The sequence below is a fragment of the Oreochromis niloticus genome, linkage group LG19 (genome assembly GCF_001858045.2).
Source record: "Oreochromis niloticus isolate F11D_XX linkage group LG19, O_niloticus_UMD_NMBU, whole genome shotgun sequence".
Taxonomy (NCBI): domain Eukaryota; kingdom Metazoa; phylum Chordata; class Actinopteri; order Cichliformes; family Cichlidae; genus Oreochromis; species Oreochromis niloticus.
The window spans coordinates 9660190-9677667 of NC_031983.2; the positions used below are offsets into that span (position 1 = coordinate 9660190).

The window sequence follows — 17478 nt, forward strand, 5'->3', positions numbered from 1 at the left end:
CAGAGAGACATGAAGGATCCTGACAGGTGACATCTGCCCTGTGAATTTGTTTTTTCCTACTTTCCTTTTGAAAGATCAAAATGTATTTGTAGCAGTAGTAGTTACTTATTGAATTTCGCTTTTATGTGCTCTTATTTTTTACAACCGCTGTCATTAAGCCAGTGATAGATTAACTTTGTTAATTTGTTGAGCAAAGGTCATTCAAATGTCTCGCCAAACAAACAACTCACAGGCTATTTTATTAGGTACATGTTGCTAGTGCTTAACTCTTCATGATGTGCTGCTCTCATGATGTGAATCTCCTGTTCCACCACATCCCAAAGGTGCTCCATTGAATTGAGATGCATTGACTGTGGAGGCTATTTGTGACACGGCGTGCTATCCGTCAGAGGGCAGGTACACTGTGGTCATAAAGAGATGGACATGGTCAGCAACAATACACAGGTTGGCATTTAAATAATAGCCAATGTGTGTCGAGAAATTATCCTCTACATTATTACACTAGCACCAGCAGCCTAAACGTCGTTTATCCCAAATTCTGACCCTGCCATCGGACTGTCGGAGCAGAAATGGAGACTCATCTTCTGCACGCTTTGGTCGTAACGAGTGCTTTATTTAAGTTTCTGTTGCCTTTCTATGGTGTTTTTCAACACCATGCTCTATAAGAACTACTGGCAGCTGTTTGGGAAAATCCAAGTGGATCAGCAGTTCCTGAAATACTCGAGTCATGTGATTGGTTTATTGGTTGAACAGTTATACCTGTATTAAGAGGCCAGTGAGTACATTTGTGCATGCAGCGTACAGAATGAGAATAAGTAGCCATTGGTCACATTTGACTTAAATTAGCCAGCTGATTGGCTAATAAGGATGCACAAGCAGACCACTCATTTGTCCAAAAAGATTTTTAAAGCCACATTAAAAATCAATGTTCATAGTCCACTGTGGACATTTTCCACATTTAAAGATAGATGAACATTTCCTATGAACGAGACCCTGCGACTGTATTCTTCTATTGCTCCATTCTTCCTCTTTTACAACGTTATCTTCTTCATGTTTCAATTTCAGCTGTAACTGTCACCTGACTTTTTCTTTAAACCCAGTGAGATCTCCTCTAGAACTGCTCCACGCGCCATCGTGTCCCATTTTCACGTCTCATCAAAGAAGAATGAGGATTTTATCACTGCAGACAGTTTTTCTTTTCCACTGATGGTGTATTTAATCCTTGTGCCGGTGGATCGGCAAGTGATGAATATGTCCTCAATATGCTGAATCAAGCTGATGAAGTACGGCTCCCTGATGGAAAAAAACGAAGCTCGCTGCATGTGCCATTTCACTGAATGCTTCATTAGACGCCTCTTTCTCTGCTCAGACTCTTAAAAGAAGCGCTCAAAGAATGAAAAATAACAAAAGAAGGCACATCTTTCAAATGGCCGTTAATTACTTCTGACAAAGACGAGCACAATACGGCACCTTTCAGCCTGCCGCACAATTACGGCTTTGACATATACCGATCGACAGCACTTTGAGCAACCATACAAATGTACTCCAATTGTGGCACCATCTGCACACCCATTTATATTGTTTACAGACACATCTGATGGGTCGATAGAGAGACGCGTCGCTCAGAATAAAAGCTCTGACTCAGATGAGCGAGAGACAGACGGCGAGTATCATCTGTGTTCTGCTGATTCGCAGGTAATGATGGAGTGTCAGTTGGTAGAGTGGTGTGACTCTGTAATTGTCTTTGGGTGAAGGCTGAAGCAGGGATGAGTCACCCATGCCCCAAATGTTAATTACCCTGGCTAGCTCGTATGACTAAACATGGCTTGGAGGACGGACCAGACCATTTAGTTCTGTTCCAGAGCAGGGACCTGCACCCCCCAAAACACATTCCCCTCTACTTGGGTTCACTTTAGACCACCCCGATTCAGTAACTTTGCCTCTTGGGATGCTTCTGTTGAGCTGTGCACTGTCACGACACTTCCCCATCACTTAAAAATTAATTGGCCAAACGACTGAGATGTCCTTGCGCATCTGTCCGTTGCAGTTGCCGCCAGAGTCATAAAGGTCTAAATAACCCATTTGTCAAAAGCGACTCTGGTGTCCTGCGGTACGTGGGGGGATTTCAAACTGAATCTGTGACATTAGGAAGGCTGTACAAGTTTCCATTATGTGCGCGAGTTAGATAATCACTGGTACATTTCTCCTTGTTTCCTTTTTTTCAGCTCGAAAATAATAGAAATGTCCTTGCAGGAGACCTTGCTGTGTGCTGACTCCTATTTCCACTCCAATTGTTCTGTCAATAACTTATACAGCAGAGGCCCCGGTGCTTAAAAGAAAGCTGTGATTACTTTTATCAAACTAAGTGAGAGGAGGGAAAATGAACCTGGATCTGAGGCTTTGGTTAAAGTTAAACCTGCTCTTAAACTCTGGTCTTTCGGGGTTTTAAAAGTAGTTGTTTTGATCTGCTTCCTGCCTTCCTTTACAACCAGTTACTTGGATGCAGCGTGAGCTTAATTCATTTAGACACTCCGGCATCCTGCCTTTAATTTGACACCGCTGCATTTGCTTTAGTTGGAGATTGGTCTTTATTAGCAGAAAAGAGAGGAAGGGAGTGCCGAAGCTTTTAAGCTCGTCATAATCATCAGAATCGATCGGGCTCGGGGCATGAGGGACAAAGGCGGTGATGATGGTGGAGTAGGGTGGTATCACCAGAGGAATCTAACGTGGTTACTCCCACATTTCGGAAGTGCAGCTGGTGGAAGGCAGAAAACGTATATTGATAAATGCGTGGATTTGTTTTCCATAAAAAGAGCTGTCGGCTGCTGTTGGTTTTGCTGTGACGTTAATGTTCTCCCAAAACAATCAGTCCCACAATGCTGTAAGAATTACTCTCAGGGCAGCTAAGAACATAGCAACTTTAAATCATGCAGTGTGGCTTCATCGCAGTGGCTGGACGTTCAGAGGCTTTTTCCTAATCATAAAAATGTCATTGCCGTCTACTCACAGCACGGCCTCCAGGCCTCAAGTGCCGGTGTCCTGCAAGGTTTTAGATATCACCCTGGGTCAACGCACCTGAATCAAATCACTAGTTCATTACCAGGCCTCTGGAGAACTTCAAGACTTGTTGAGGAGGTAATTCAGCCATTTAAATCAGCTGTGCTGGATTAAGGACACATCTAAAACCTGCAGGACACCGGCCCTTGAGGCCTGGAGTTCCCCCATCCCTGCCTTATGTGGTTCAGGTGACGTGTTTGTCATTTCTAACAGCTACAGTGGAGGAATCACAGTGACTTGAAAAAATAGAGAGTCTACTAATCCATGCTTACTTCACACAATGACAAGCCAGGCGCAAACTTAAGAAAAACAGATATAGTTTTAAAAAATGGTTGCAATCTGTTATAGATCAGCTTTATTCAACTCCTTCCATCTGTTTTTGCGTGCATAGTTGACAGCAAACCTATGAATGCCTTGTCTAACAGTGTGCATCGTTATCACCAACTGCATAATTTATCTCCTCTAAGATATGCAGAAGAGTTCTTGGCGAGAGTTTGTGGAGGCACGGGAACGCAGCCAGAGAGAGGCTTCATTCAAAAGATTTGTTTTCCTTTTGGACGTAGCTGATAAACAATTTGTTTGAAACACACTAGCACCGGATTGCAAGCCTGTAACACAATATAGAAGAAAGATAAAATAAGCTTAAGCTTTGGAGAATGTTTTTTTGCAGCCTGTGCATGGTGGCGCAGAGAGAACAGCGGGACTGTATGCAGAAGAGCCTGTGTTCACATGCAACATGAATCACTTATACTTTGATTAGTGGACATAAGTGGACTAATACAAGCTGGAACAGGTAAAACAGTGTTTCCTTTTTCTTCTATATAGTCTATAATCTGTTTTATATGTATATAAATTTGAGGCAATAAATAAATAAATATAACAGGAGGAAGCCTGAATAAAGAAACTGAAAGAATAGTGTCCAAAAAAGAAAAGGTGCACCTCTCCAAGGTGTTTCCATGGAAATGACGATGGTTAAAGTTTAAACATCAGAGTTGATATGGGAAAAAATGAAAGAAAACGACTAACAGATCTTAAGAAAAAGAAGAAAACAGGTGGAGGAGAAAGACCCCTCACCCACCCAATCATTCGCCTGTAAGATCAAAGCCTAAAGATGCTAAACTCTCTTTTGCTCCTGTGATAAATCCTTTCAAATGCGACTATTGGTGCTGAACTACAAATTCAGTACTCACCAGTACATTACTGCACAATCCCTGACATGTTTTACACCCAATGAAACTGGTTTTGGTGGTCATAATAGGATGCATTTGCTCTTTTTCAAACTGATACTTTCTTTTCTCTTTTTAACATTTTTTTTTTCAGTAAAATAATTCATAGCCTATTAAAGCATAAAGTTACGATCAGCTGCTCCCTTATTCACATGAGGTTACCACAACAGGTGATTCCACATGTTTGCAGATCGGCAGATTTTTATGCTGGGTGCCCTTCCCCGACGCAACCCCCGAAGGGATTTGTGCCTCCTCTTGGGATCAAACCGGGGATCTTACGCTTGTTAGGTGAATGTGGAAGCCATTGCACTACAGAGCTGCTAATACCCTAAGGCCTGGTCAAAGAAGAACCTTCATGATTTAACACTGTCTCGGAAGTAGTAAGACAATCCTGATGTCCTCCAAAGCGAGTGTGGCAGAGCAATCCTTCCACAATCCTTCTCAGCATTACAGCCTGCTGTCACAAGCAGATAGCGTGCAGTGGGGGGAAAAAACACTCAAACGGACACCACTCTTCATTTTGAAATATGTTGAGAGGATTTTAGATCACAAAGCATGCCTAGTCCCTTCTTAAGAAGCCTATTCAATAATTCAAGGGGGCTGTGATGGTAAGGTTGCAAGTTCTAGCTTTGCAGGCGTAATAGATGGTTCATTTTTGGCTCCCCTGGGGTGAAACAATAAAAGATTTATGAGAAAATTTGGTTGCTTCCTATTAATGCTTTGGTTAGCAGTAAAGGTGGTCTGTTGACGTTATAGACAATCGATGAGCAGTAAGTAAAGATTTGATGCTATAAAAGACATGTACTGTAGCTTCTGTGTTTTACTATCTATTGATTTCATTATTCAGTCAATTAGCCAACATAGCTCTGTGACATATCCTTTTTTGCCTGCAATGCAGTTGTGCGAGCTTCTTCGAGACTCGTGTAGTTTCATTAAGAGTCATTAGTGGATGACAATTGGACGAGTGGTGTGTAAGAGCGAGGATGACAGGGTGACAAAGGCCAGGACTGTGAACATCTCTGCAGCAGCTCCCTATCAGGAAGAGGAGGCATGCCCTCAGGGACTGAGTGCAGCAAAGAACATTACGAGTGTACGCCGCCGCTTGATGCCCCACGGCACTGCGAGATGAGATTTTATCACCACGTGTCAGCCCAGCTGCCTGGATTTCATTACCTGTAGCTGCAAGTTGGAGGTAACAAGGCTTTATTGCCAGCGAGAGTCGAGTTGTTTTCATAGCTCTTCGGCAAACTTGAGATGCTCCTCTAAGAAAAATGGCCTAATGTTGCATGATATTACAAATAAAACTGCTGGTGAATGTGCTGTCTGACAGCAGGATGGCCTTGTGTGAGTGTCTGAGCATCTGTGTGGGTTCTAAAGTGCATTCCCGCCTCCACTGTGTTCCACAACACCTTCTCTTTCCTTTATGGTCCTTTTTCAATTCGTCCCTCTGTTGTCACTGTGACATCCTTTGCCTCCAAAAACCCATCTGGATCCTTATGCATGAAGAGAGGCAAAAAATGTGTGGATGACAGTAGACAATGATGAAAAATGGAAGGGCAGGCAGGGGAGGGCGCTTAATAAAACAAAGTGCTGTTGTAAAGAGCATCTCCTATACAGCTGGCATGTCAAAAAAAAATTGTACATCTTTAGAGGTCAAGGGCCTCTCATTCAGGAGAATTTCTTATAAACATAGGAATTCAACAGGAACAGAGATGAAAAACAGCATCGTTATGAGCCGAGGTATAAAACGTGTAGAGGACTGAGCCATACTGTGTGTCCCTGGAGGGAAGGAATGTGAAGCAGTCGAGCAGATGGCATTATAGAATTATGACATGAAACGAGAAAGGGGGGAAAAAATCCTTTGGATCAAAACTTGGCTAAGCTGATTAAGATGTGATACATCATTTGGCTGTGAAGTGTTGCTATATGCCAAATGCACATGCATGCATCACTAATTCAACAGTTTACTGGTGATAGGCTAATACAGAATATGTAGGGATGGTGTAGGCGTGAGTGCGTTTGTGAATTGGATAGATGCGCATGTGGATGAGATGGATTTGGCTCGAGTTCAGAGAGTCGACTTTTATTATTATACTGTTACTAAAGAACACTATGTAATCTCAACTAAAGCCCCAGGGAGCTGGCTCCTTGTCTTTTCTGTTGCAGGTCAATCAAATATCAAATTATCACTTTGAAAAGGGAACATGGAACAAGTCTGTGTTACTGCCGACTTCTAAAGAAGGAATCCAGAGTAAATATTACGAGTAAGGAGGAGATTCATTGGGGAAATCATCGACTCCCTAATGAATTTGTAAGTTTGCTCATCTGTAAGTTTAATGGCAGTTTCATTTTACTGAAGAGAGACAGAATATCAACCAACAATATATTTTTAAAAACCACACACACCACTTAAAAGTTACAAATTAGTTTGCATGCAGTTGACTGAAATAAGATTTTGATCCCCCTGTATGCCCCAGTGGCTCATATAATCAATCACCAACCAATCAATCAAACAACCAATCAAGCAACCAACCAACCAACCAACCAGTCAAGCAAGCAAGCAAGCAAGCAACCAACCAACCAAGCAACATACCAACCAATCAATCAATCAACCAATCAAACAACCAACCAACCAGTCAAGCAAGCAACCAATCAAACAACCAATCAAGCAAGCAAGCAACCAAACAACCAACCAACCAACCAATCAAGCAATCAACCAAGCAACATACCAACCAATCAAACAACCAATCAAACAACCAACCAACCAGTCAAGCAAGCAAGCAAGCAACCAACCAACCAACCAATCGAGCAACCAACCAAGCAACATACCAACCAATCAATCAACCAATCAAACAACCAACCAACCAGTCAAGCAAGCAACCAATCAAACAACCAATCAAGCAAGCAAGCAAGCAACCAAACAACCAACCAACCAACCAATCAACCAAGCAACATACCAACCAATCAAACAACCAACCAACCAACCAACCAGTCAAGCAAGCAAGCAAGCAAGCAACCAACCAACCAATCGAGCAACCAACCAAGCAACATACCAACCAATCAATCAACCAATCAAACAACCAACCAACCAGTCAAGCAAGCAACCAATCAAACAACCAATCAACCAAGCAAGCAACCAACCAACCAAGCAACATACCAATCAATCAATCAATCAATCAATCAATCAATCAATCAATCAAGCAACCAACCAACCGCAGGTGTTCCTATTCTCAACTTTTGGATATACATAACACACCTGTCCACCAAATCAGTTTCTTCCATTCCAGCCTCTCCACCACTGCGAGCAAGACCATGGATTAAATTCTTGCAGGCCCCCTGTTCAAAAAGACACATGTAAAGGCCCATCATAGGTTTGCCACTGAACATCTAAATGATTCAAAGAAGGCTTGGGAGAAGTGCTGTGGTCAGATGAAACCAGAGATGAAAAATCAAGCTCTTTGGCATCAACTCGACCCGCCATGTTTGGAGGAAGAGAAATGCTGAGTATGACACAAAGAACACCATCCCTACAGTCAAGCATGGAAACATTGAGCTTTGGGGCTATAAAAATCTTGGACGCCAACCTCCCTTCCTCAGCCAGGACACTGAAGATGAGTCTTCCAGCATGACAATGATCCAAAACATACCGCCAAGGTAAAATGGAAAGGGAAAGCACATTAAGGTCATGCAGTGGCTCGGCCAGAACTCTATCATACAGAAAATCTGTGGGGGGAGTTAAAGCTTCAAGTTGCCAACAAGAGCCAATAAACCTAAAAGATTTAGAGAGTTTCTGTAGAGAGGAGTGGACCAAAATCCCTCCTCAGTTATGTGCAAACCTCCTGACCAACTTTAAAAAGCTTTTTACTGCTGTGTTCGCAAATATGGATTTCTCCACCAAGTACTAAGTAATGTTTTGCTTGGGGATCAAATGTTTATTTCACTCAATAACATGTGATGCAATTTATAAATTTTATGTAATATGTTTTTTCTAAATCTATAGTTGATATTCTGTCTCTCTCCATTTGTAAGTGAGAACAAACCTTTAAATTCAGCATGGGATCAAATAATTACTCGCCCCACTGTTTTCAACCTCTAAAGCTAAAACATGTCATTAAGGCACCCCTCGCGGCCTCTGGTTTCCTCCTGAGAAAGCTTTGCATTGCAAAGTCTCCTGCGCCTCACACATCAAGAGCAGACCTGTGTGTCCACTGAGGGACAAGGCCAACCTGGGCATGCCTCATCCTGTTCCTATTAACCCAATTACCACCAGGACTTAAGGAATGGGACTGAGAACTCAAAGAGCAGCATGTGAGGGGGCAGTGACAATATGAAATATAGAGAGATGGTACCACCTCAAACCAATTACATGTGGACATTATTACACAGTTGCAGTGCCCCAGATCTGAAGATGAACTGAAGATGTATTGATCAAGAAGATGAAAGCGATTCAAAGAGAGCTTGAATTCAGCACCACCTCTGTCTCACACACACACCAGACCTGAGCCCCTCCACTCCCAGGTGCTTTAATCGGCGAGCATCCTTAGAATATCGCAGCATTCACCCGACATTTTCATACCCTTTTCATCTCCACTTTTACAGTGAACAGTCTGTGACGTGGAAGCAAGACTTAGACTCCCGTGACTGAGAAGCTACGGCAGCGAGTGCACGAAGAAATCAAAAGCTGCTAAATGACAGAAAACCCTCTCTTCACAGATCTTTGAAACTGGCAGTCAGGGAGACAGTCGCAGATGCTTTCCGTGTGGTGCAGGCTGTTAGCTTTCTCTGCATTTGTTTGCATCATACCACCCCCCTCTCCTCTCATTTTCATTTCTCACATGCCTGCCCTGTATTGCTTTTCTGTCTCAATTAGAGACTAGAGACCAGAGACATTCTGCTCTACTGCTCCCACATTGACATACACCGAGTCCCTCGTTTAAAATGCAGGTGCTGTTAGAGGTGTTTGCATTCAAAGTTGCACCCCTGCATTTAAATTGCCATGAGCAAGTGATCTCTGAGGTAAATCTCGCAAAGGAATGAACTGCAGGTAATACACAGTTCACTCCCAGTGGGGAAAATTACCTTTGCCCCACTGGTGCTGTGGCTGTTGCTCATTTCTGACATGTCTGATCTCATACACAGCAGAATATGAGCAAGCCTGTGAAAGCAGCTAGTCCAATGCGAGGCTGTTGTTCATTTGAGGCAGGTTTTGTTTTAAAAGTAGCCGCTGTATCTGTGCAGTGCACTTTGTTTTTAGAGTGGACAATCTGTTCAGAGAAGCAGCAGACTCCTTTTTTCCCCCCACTGCACTCGAGCCCTTAGCAACCCATAGAGTATCTAACAACAGACATTTACAAGAGGGGAGATGATCTTTTTCTGTCCTCCTTGAGTCTCATCAACAGAAAGGTGACCTGATGAGTCACTGTGGTTTGTGGGCAGGCTTATACTCGCCTGACTATAGGCTGTCTTAGTCTTTGCATTTGCAGTTTGCTCACAGCTCAAAGCTTTGATTTTTAAGCATCTCATTTGATGTTGGACAACAAAAAAGGAGCTTATTAATTCCTATTTTTAAAAAAAAGAAAACACAAAAATGTAAAAGAATGATTTGACAACAAGATTATCCCTCTTGTCCAAAGAAGTAGATCTGTAATTGTAATTTAGTCAGGCTGGCATGCTGCCCAGCGCTCGAGCTGAACTTGACAAACTTTTAATTGCTCTGCTCCTCTTGACACCAGTGTTGCCATAGAAACGTACGCCAGTTTCCATAAGGGATCCTCGACCGGCCCAAACAAGCAGCTAACATCCTCATCAACACTTTCTGTTCCAGCACATGGGTCTGACTGGTTTAAAGTGAAGCTAGGCATCACAGTTACACACTTCTGGATCTCATCAGTTTCCCTGAAGAGCACCCGGCTGTATGGGCAACCCAGTACTGGCTAATTGGGCTTTCCATACAGCCCTTGACAGGAGCTCAAGAAACTTTTAATGTTTGTTACGTTTTGAGATTGCAAATGAATCCACCCAGCTGGAGCAAATAATTCCCCTGAAGGGACAGGATGTGTTTACATGGAGAAAATGTAAATATTTTTTTTTTTAAATCGCTAAAAACTAATTGATTAGTGACAGATTCACAGATCGTTTCACTGATCCACGGACGTGCACACATAACGTTCAGCAGGCTTTCATGAAATGATGTTACCAAGAGTGCAGATTTGAGTGAATAGGATTCATTTTCTCCGTGTTTAGCAATTAACTTTAGTGCATTTATGATCCATTACCGCTAATGATTACAGGGATTACGTACGAAAGGCGCTGGCAAAAGTGAAAATGGCTTCACTAGGGTGTAAAAAGCTATTTTTTTTTCAGCTGCAGGACCTGATGGGAAAACAGTTGTTTATTGCAGAAAAGAAATGGCTTTTTCTGCAGGGCATTCCCATGGAGATGGCAATTTAGAGAAGAAATGGATCGCTGAATATGTCTGTTTCGGGCCGCCGACGCCTCAGTGAATTGCAATACCAGACGTAGCAGGTGATTTGGTGTCTTTCCTGTCCACATGACTGCGCGCGGCTATGTGTCAGTGTGTGAGGGAGTTCACTCAAATGTGATTCATTAACACATCTCTAAAGCCATCCAAGTTTCCAGCCATCACAATTGGCTGGCAGGGCTTTTCCATGGGAAAGAGAAGGGGCGTCTTCTCTCTCCAGCAGGCTTTATTCTCACCTCGTTCCCCAGGGCACCGCACACCAGCTGGAACTCGCTTAATTATGCACCCAGTTTGGCGCAGAGGTCAAAGTGGCACTCTGAGGAGTATTGTATGACAGTCTAAGTTATTTAGCAACATGTCCTCCACCAAGTTGTGGATGAGAACAGTGATTTTATGAAGAATGCCCAATTGTTTTGCAGTATATACGTGCTTATATACATATTTAAATTGTGTTCTTTAGTCATATGAGAGCAACTCAACTCTACTCAACCAGCCAATATTAGGTACATCTTGCTAGTACTGAGCTGGACCCAGAGATGCCCTCATTGTTTTGGAATGGATTCAACAAGGTGCTGGAAACCTCTTCAGAGATTTTGGTCCATATCACGGTGATAATATCAGAGAGTTATTGCAGATTTGTTGGCTGCACATCCGTGATGCTAATTTCCTGTTCCACCACATCCCAAAGGTGCTCCACTGGATTTAGATCTGGTAGCTATGGAGGCTACTTGAGTACAACTTATTGTCATGTTCAAGAAACCAGTTTGAGATAATTTGAGGTTTCTGACATGGTAAAGTATCCCACTGGAAGCAGCCATCGGAAGATAGGTACACTGTCATTAGGAAAGAGCCCAAAGTGTGCCAAAAAAATATCTCCTGTACCATTACACCGTCCCCAGCCTGAATCAATGATAAAAGGCAGGATGAGTCACCATACCAGCTGAATGTCAGAGAAGAAATTGAGACTCAGTAGACCAGGCAACGCTTTTCCAATCTACATTGTCACATTTTGGTTAGCCCATGGAAATTGTCTTCTAATGCTGTTGCTCATTTGCTTCAAGATTAAGTGTGCTGTGCATTCAGAGATGCTCTTCTGCATACGTTGGTCATAGTAAGTGAATATTTGATTTACTGTTTCCATCCTTCAGCTCGAAGCAGTCTGGTCATTCTCCTCTAACGTCTGACAACAAGGCCCTCACCAAATATTTTCTCTTTTTCACACCACTATCTGCAAACCCTTGAGATGGTTGCACAGCGAAATCATCAGTTTCTGAAAATCTCAGAACACGCCATATCTGCTTAAATAAACGATTGCCCTCATTCTGATGCTCAGTTTAATCTTCAGCACAGGCTTAAATGGTTGGTTATCATTAGCATTTATTAGCAGTTGAACAGAACAACTAATAAAGCTAACAACTACTAGTCATAACTGGCAACTAACAGAACTTATTGTTATTATTTGATACTGCAGCTAATTCAGCTCCAGTATATAGGAAAAAAAAGTTAAATATTAGAAAATAATTTTGTATTAAAACACTTATCTTACTTTAAATCTTATAAGTCCAAAATACTAAAAGTTAGTGGTAACAGAGACTATATATGTAAAATGAAATGGAAGGATACAGGCCACATTAATATGCCAGTGGTGTCCTGCTAGCCTGCAAGTGTCTGGAAATGTAGGTACTGCAAAATACAGAGCTTATAACAACACAGTTGGAATGAAAGCAGTGTGAAGGCCACTGTTCTGTGATTCAAAAAAGGGGTCAGTGCAGCCATCTGCTGAGAAGGAACAGAGTTCAAGTTTAAAGCAGTGCATAGGCACACAGCAGCAGAGCGCAATCCAGAACAATATGTCGATAGAAAGTGTGAACGTAGTAACCGAACGGACACGACAAACGACTTGGAAGTAAAAAACAACCAGTATGCTGTGGGGCAATGGCAAATTAGCAGCTTTGAAGCAATATCTCTGTTAAGATAAAAGAAAAACATAATGATGACATGATGGTGGCCATCTTTAGCCTTTTGCTGTGCTAATCCTGGCTAGTCATGAAAAAGCTTTGTTTTCTGGAGGTTTGTGAAGAGACAGATGTGGTCTTGACTTTAGATCGGTGGGTGAAGAAAGGACGAAAAACAATAAGAAGTATAAGTTTCATTCATTTATCAATCTATAGTGTATTTCTGCTAAGGTCAGACATTTTTTTACTATTTCTAAGACATATTCATATGTTTTCAGACTGTTGAGGTCCTGGTAAAGTCACCAGATTGCCTATAGATTATAGTAAAATAAGTAAAGAAATAAGCAGTGGATTTTTCTTTAGTCACATTAGGAGCATGAAGTTGGCAGTGAAATCCAGCTGCTTTCTTATCTTTTTTCATAATCTAAAATAATCCTCATGAATACACAAGATCTTCTGCTGTAGTGAGAATGTAATGCCATCTCCAAACACAAATGAATGCTTGGATACTCAAAAGAAGACAAAAGCAGGGCTGCTTTAGGGAAAAACTTGAAAACCTGAAAACTTTTCAAAGCCTCATCACTGTTTCATTGTCACACACCCTAACACTGATGTCAGAATCATCTCCAGGCCAGACATTTTTCTTCTTTGCCCACCACCTAGACATCGGTCATTTGCCTCACTGCCCCCAAATCTCTTCCAACAATGACAAAGTGTGTGCCCGAGTCTCCTGATGACTGCTGAATCATTAATGGCACTATTACTGCCGGATCCGTCTTTTAACAGCGGCGCTCTTATTTCTCAAGGCTGGGCCGGTTTTAAATAGCTATATCTCTGGCCATTTTTGGAAAAAGATAAAAAAAATGGGCCCAGATTTTCAATTAGTAGGAGAAATGAATGTTTCCACACTTAAAGCCTGGCAACGTATTGCATTCACATGATGGTTATTTATGCAGCTGATGCTCCCATTCGCTTTTATGTCACTTCATTAAGCATATTCTGTAAATAATGTGGAGTAAATGGGATTTTTTAAATTTATTTTTAGCTGATGCCCTTGTTGTGTTGGCTTTGTCATATTTCACCTCAAGCTCCATCGCACTTTCTCCCTTCATCCTTACCCTGCTACCGATGCCAGACAAATTACTGGTCCTGCCTTAAGATAAGTTGGACAGGTGACAACATGCACAAACACACACGTTCGTACACTGGCACAAAGGTGCACGCACACACGTGCTGCGAATGCAAACATACAATATGGTGGCAGGATACACAAGATAGTGTTCTCTTGATAATCATTTATAGAGCTCGGTGGCAAGGGACAAAGTGCTGTTATCGCTCGCGAGCAGCAATGTTCGGTGCTAAACAACCCTCCACACCACGCTGCAACGCCATTAGCCTGTGCATCAAGGAGATACAATGTGCACTTTCTGTAGCTGTGCCAAGAGCTTCTTGTCTGCTACTGGGAGGTAATGAGTTCTGTCTATGGAGAAATACTCAAACCAATGCCTGTAATCACAGGAAAAGAAAAGGAATTAACGTGTTGTTGTGCCTCAGTGGATTTGAAGAGTCCTTCAGAGCTGATTTCAAAGTTTTTCTTTCCTGCTCCTTTGAGCAGAAAGTTTCTCTTCAACATTGTGATGTTTCCCATAATCCCTGCGCCCTGATTGTGCTGTTTGGGCTCACGTGTAGGTAAAAGCAGGTTTAAACGTAGAGCAGATGCAGCTCCTCTAATCTCTCCCTCCTCCTTTGTGAGAGATTTATGAACAGAGATGAAGCAGTCAGTCTCCATTGTGGATGTTCAATAATTTATGCCGAGACACTCTCTTATACTTATGGTGAGAGATTGGTAATTGTCTTGCCACACAGTTGGCATGCTTTCGATCATCTCTGTGCTCTGCATTATGTATGATATTAATTCATATACATCTGCATCTTATATTGTAGATTTATGGCTTATGTTTATGAACCATCCATTTAAAGCTTTGCCAGGGAGGATGATTACCTTGTTTAAAGTGGTTGAGTAGGCAGGCAGTACCGTGGGAAAACTCTCTGCTTATTTTCTTTCTCTTTACACTCCTGAGCACGTTTCTGAAGTTTTGGTGGTAATCTTGGTAAAGATATTCTGCTAAATTAAGAAACTGTCAAGAAATGGATTTGATCTCACAAACAGGTGAAATACAAAGTACACAGCCACCTTTATTCAGCTGATGATGGACAGCTGACAAGATTAAATCTACTGTCTGGTTATCTCATTAAAGATTTAATCACTTTGCAAATATAAATTGTGCAAAAGTCTTGTGGCACCCCTCATTTCTTTGTATTTTGCTAGAAAAACTGCAAAAGGGTCAATAATGTATTGATACATTTGCAAACAGAAAAGGAAATACAGTATATAAGATAAACACAGAGTTTGTATTGTTCTAATGAGCTTCAGAGTCAATATCTGATGTGACCACCTTATTTTCTCACATCCTGAACTCTCTTAAAAAGCTTTCTCGTCATTTCTTCAAATTTGTGTTCGGGAATAGTTCTCCAGGCTTCTTGAAGGACATTCAAAGTTCTTCTTTGGATGTTTGCTGCCTTTTGTTCTGTTCTCTTGTCAAGATGATCCCACACTGCATCAGTGCTGTTTGCACCTGGACTGATTCACCTCTCTCCCTGACCTCCTCCATACATAATAACGACAATTTGAACCAAACTTTTCAAATTTCAGTCTAATTCTTGTGTAATTTGGCGTAAAAGCCTTTTCTCCCCGTTTCCCTTCCTTAAGAAAGCCTTCTTGACAGCCACTCTTCCACTGAGACCGTTTCCGATAACGCTTCAGTGAACGGTAGATGGATTAACTTATGGGTCAGATGTATCTCTCAGGTCCTTTTTAAGGTATTTGCTGGATTTCTTTTTCTTATTTTTAAAGGGCATGACTTGCAGATACTGTGTTTTAGAGCTGCCACATTTTCCTTTGTCCTCCACGTGTCTAGTTTCTTCAGTTTTTTTTAAGGCCACACTGCACGCCATATTGAGATATGCCAAGTTATTGGCTAATAGCTCTTTGGAAATCACTTTAGTGGTGCAAAAACGCTCATTAGGCCTGTCAAATTGTGTTATCTTTGGCATTTTGTTGGCATGTTTATACAATTCAAAACTCCAGCTCTTTGCAAAGTTGTCTGTCATGTGTAGACATTAAAACTTCAGTTAGGTGCATTTTTATGATTAAATTATTTATAGCATGTTGACATTTGCTAGCACGAGAGACAAAATATAGCCTAATCTTGTACTCTGTACTCAAAAAAGAAACTTTGCCATGCAAACTGAAAAGGTAAGAGACCACCAAACTTACTGTTGGTTATCTTTAGCAGTTAATCTAATGATTGCTCCAAAAGTTGACTTAAAACCACAAATATAAAAACAATAGTTGTTATGCAGAAACTCCAGAGACCAAATTAGGTGAGATTCCTCTTCCAGTAGCCATAAACATTAAAAGCAATCCCACAGTAGTTGTTGTTGTCATTATTCCATAAAAAACAAACTGGTGATTTCTGACAATCATGGCTAAGAATGTAGTGTTATATGGAGCTCATCCCCTCACACTACTCTATGTTAAATGATGGATGAACAGTGGGGAGAACAGACAAAGGGGGATCATAAGTATGCCATGACTGAGAGCACAGCATGATGCTTTGTGCCTGTCACCATGACTTGAAGTCAGTTGTAACCGGGTGGAATGAGGAGGGGGGCTCACTGTAGCTTGCTGTGGATGAGAGGAAAAACATAATGTTTTGCTAAAATGTTATCATGCCTATGAGTTGGACCCTCAGAATTCACCTCATCAGCTTTTTTCTTACAGTAGCTGTGTGCATGAGTATGTCTGTGAGCATCTGAGTGTGTTTACTTACTAGACAGAAGCTAAGAGAGCCATAAAGAATTTAATAGCCATCTAAACAACCTACATTTGGCTGGTTGCTCATGAATCAGTTAAGTGTGCAAAATCAGCTTCTTTTGGATTCTAGTGAGACTCCACCAGGCACCACAGCACTCACTGCTCAATACATGACCTGACTGTTCCTATAAATTATGGACTCTGTGACTATAGTTGACCTTTTATAAAAAAAAGAGAAGAAAAAAAGAACAGTTTAGTGTACATTTCAGTTTCTTTAAGTGTGTGTTTGAGGGACTGGATGTTTGCTTGATTGTGTATATGTTCTCCCTGTGGAGCAGCAGCATGATGTGCTGTGTCGAGCTGTCGAGCGTTCCTAATTATAGGCGGCTGTTATGTGATGTGTTTGGGGTTATAGCTGCGTCGGAGGTGTGATGTTTATCTCTACCTCCAGGAATAGCTGTGACATCCTTTTTCAACTGGTCAAACCCTCTGAATAATGCTGCTGTAAGTTTTATCACCGTGTGCTTATATTGCCATTCAAATATCGTGCCTGCATATGTTTCAATAAATACTTGAATTCTACCAAACCTCTGGTCCAGGCTTGCCCTGTTTTGCAAGTCTGAGCTTTATAGAGTGGAACATGTCACAGGGTGCCAATTTATGTCAATGTAAGAACTACACATCTGCACATGTGCTGATTCATGATCGTGGACTTGGATTAGACTGACCTCGGGTCATTTTCCAGCATCGGTCCCTCCAACAGGTATTAGATGGCATTTGTGTTTGGCTGGTTGTCAAATAATAATAATGATAATAACAATAATAATGTGTTTACTATTACTACTTGTTATGTTGCCCTCAAGTTGCAAAGTGAAGCTTTAA

At 41.6% G+C, this 17478-nt stretch overlaps 1 protein-coding gene across 6 annotated transcripts in view; it reads left to right on the plus strand.

Moving 5' to 3' along the window:
• Window positions 1-17478, plus strand: part of LOC100705232 (regulator of G-protein signaling 6) — a 42224-nt gene that overhangs the window by 8489 nt on the left and 16257 nt on the right. The window contains exon 1 of one of the 6 annotated variants that reach the window (XM_025901043.1): window positions 14080-14185. The exons of the other annotated variants lie outside the window; for them this stretch is intronic. The gene's annotated coding sequence lies outside the window, so the exon portion shown is untranslated. Of the gene's footprint in view, window positions 1-14079; window positions 14186-17478 lie in introns of those variants that run through there. 6 annotated transcript variants of the gene reach the window in all.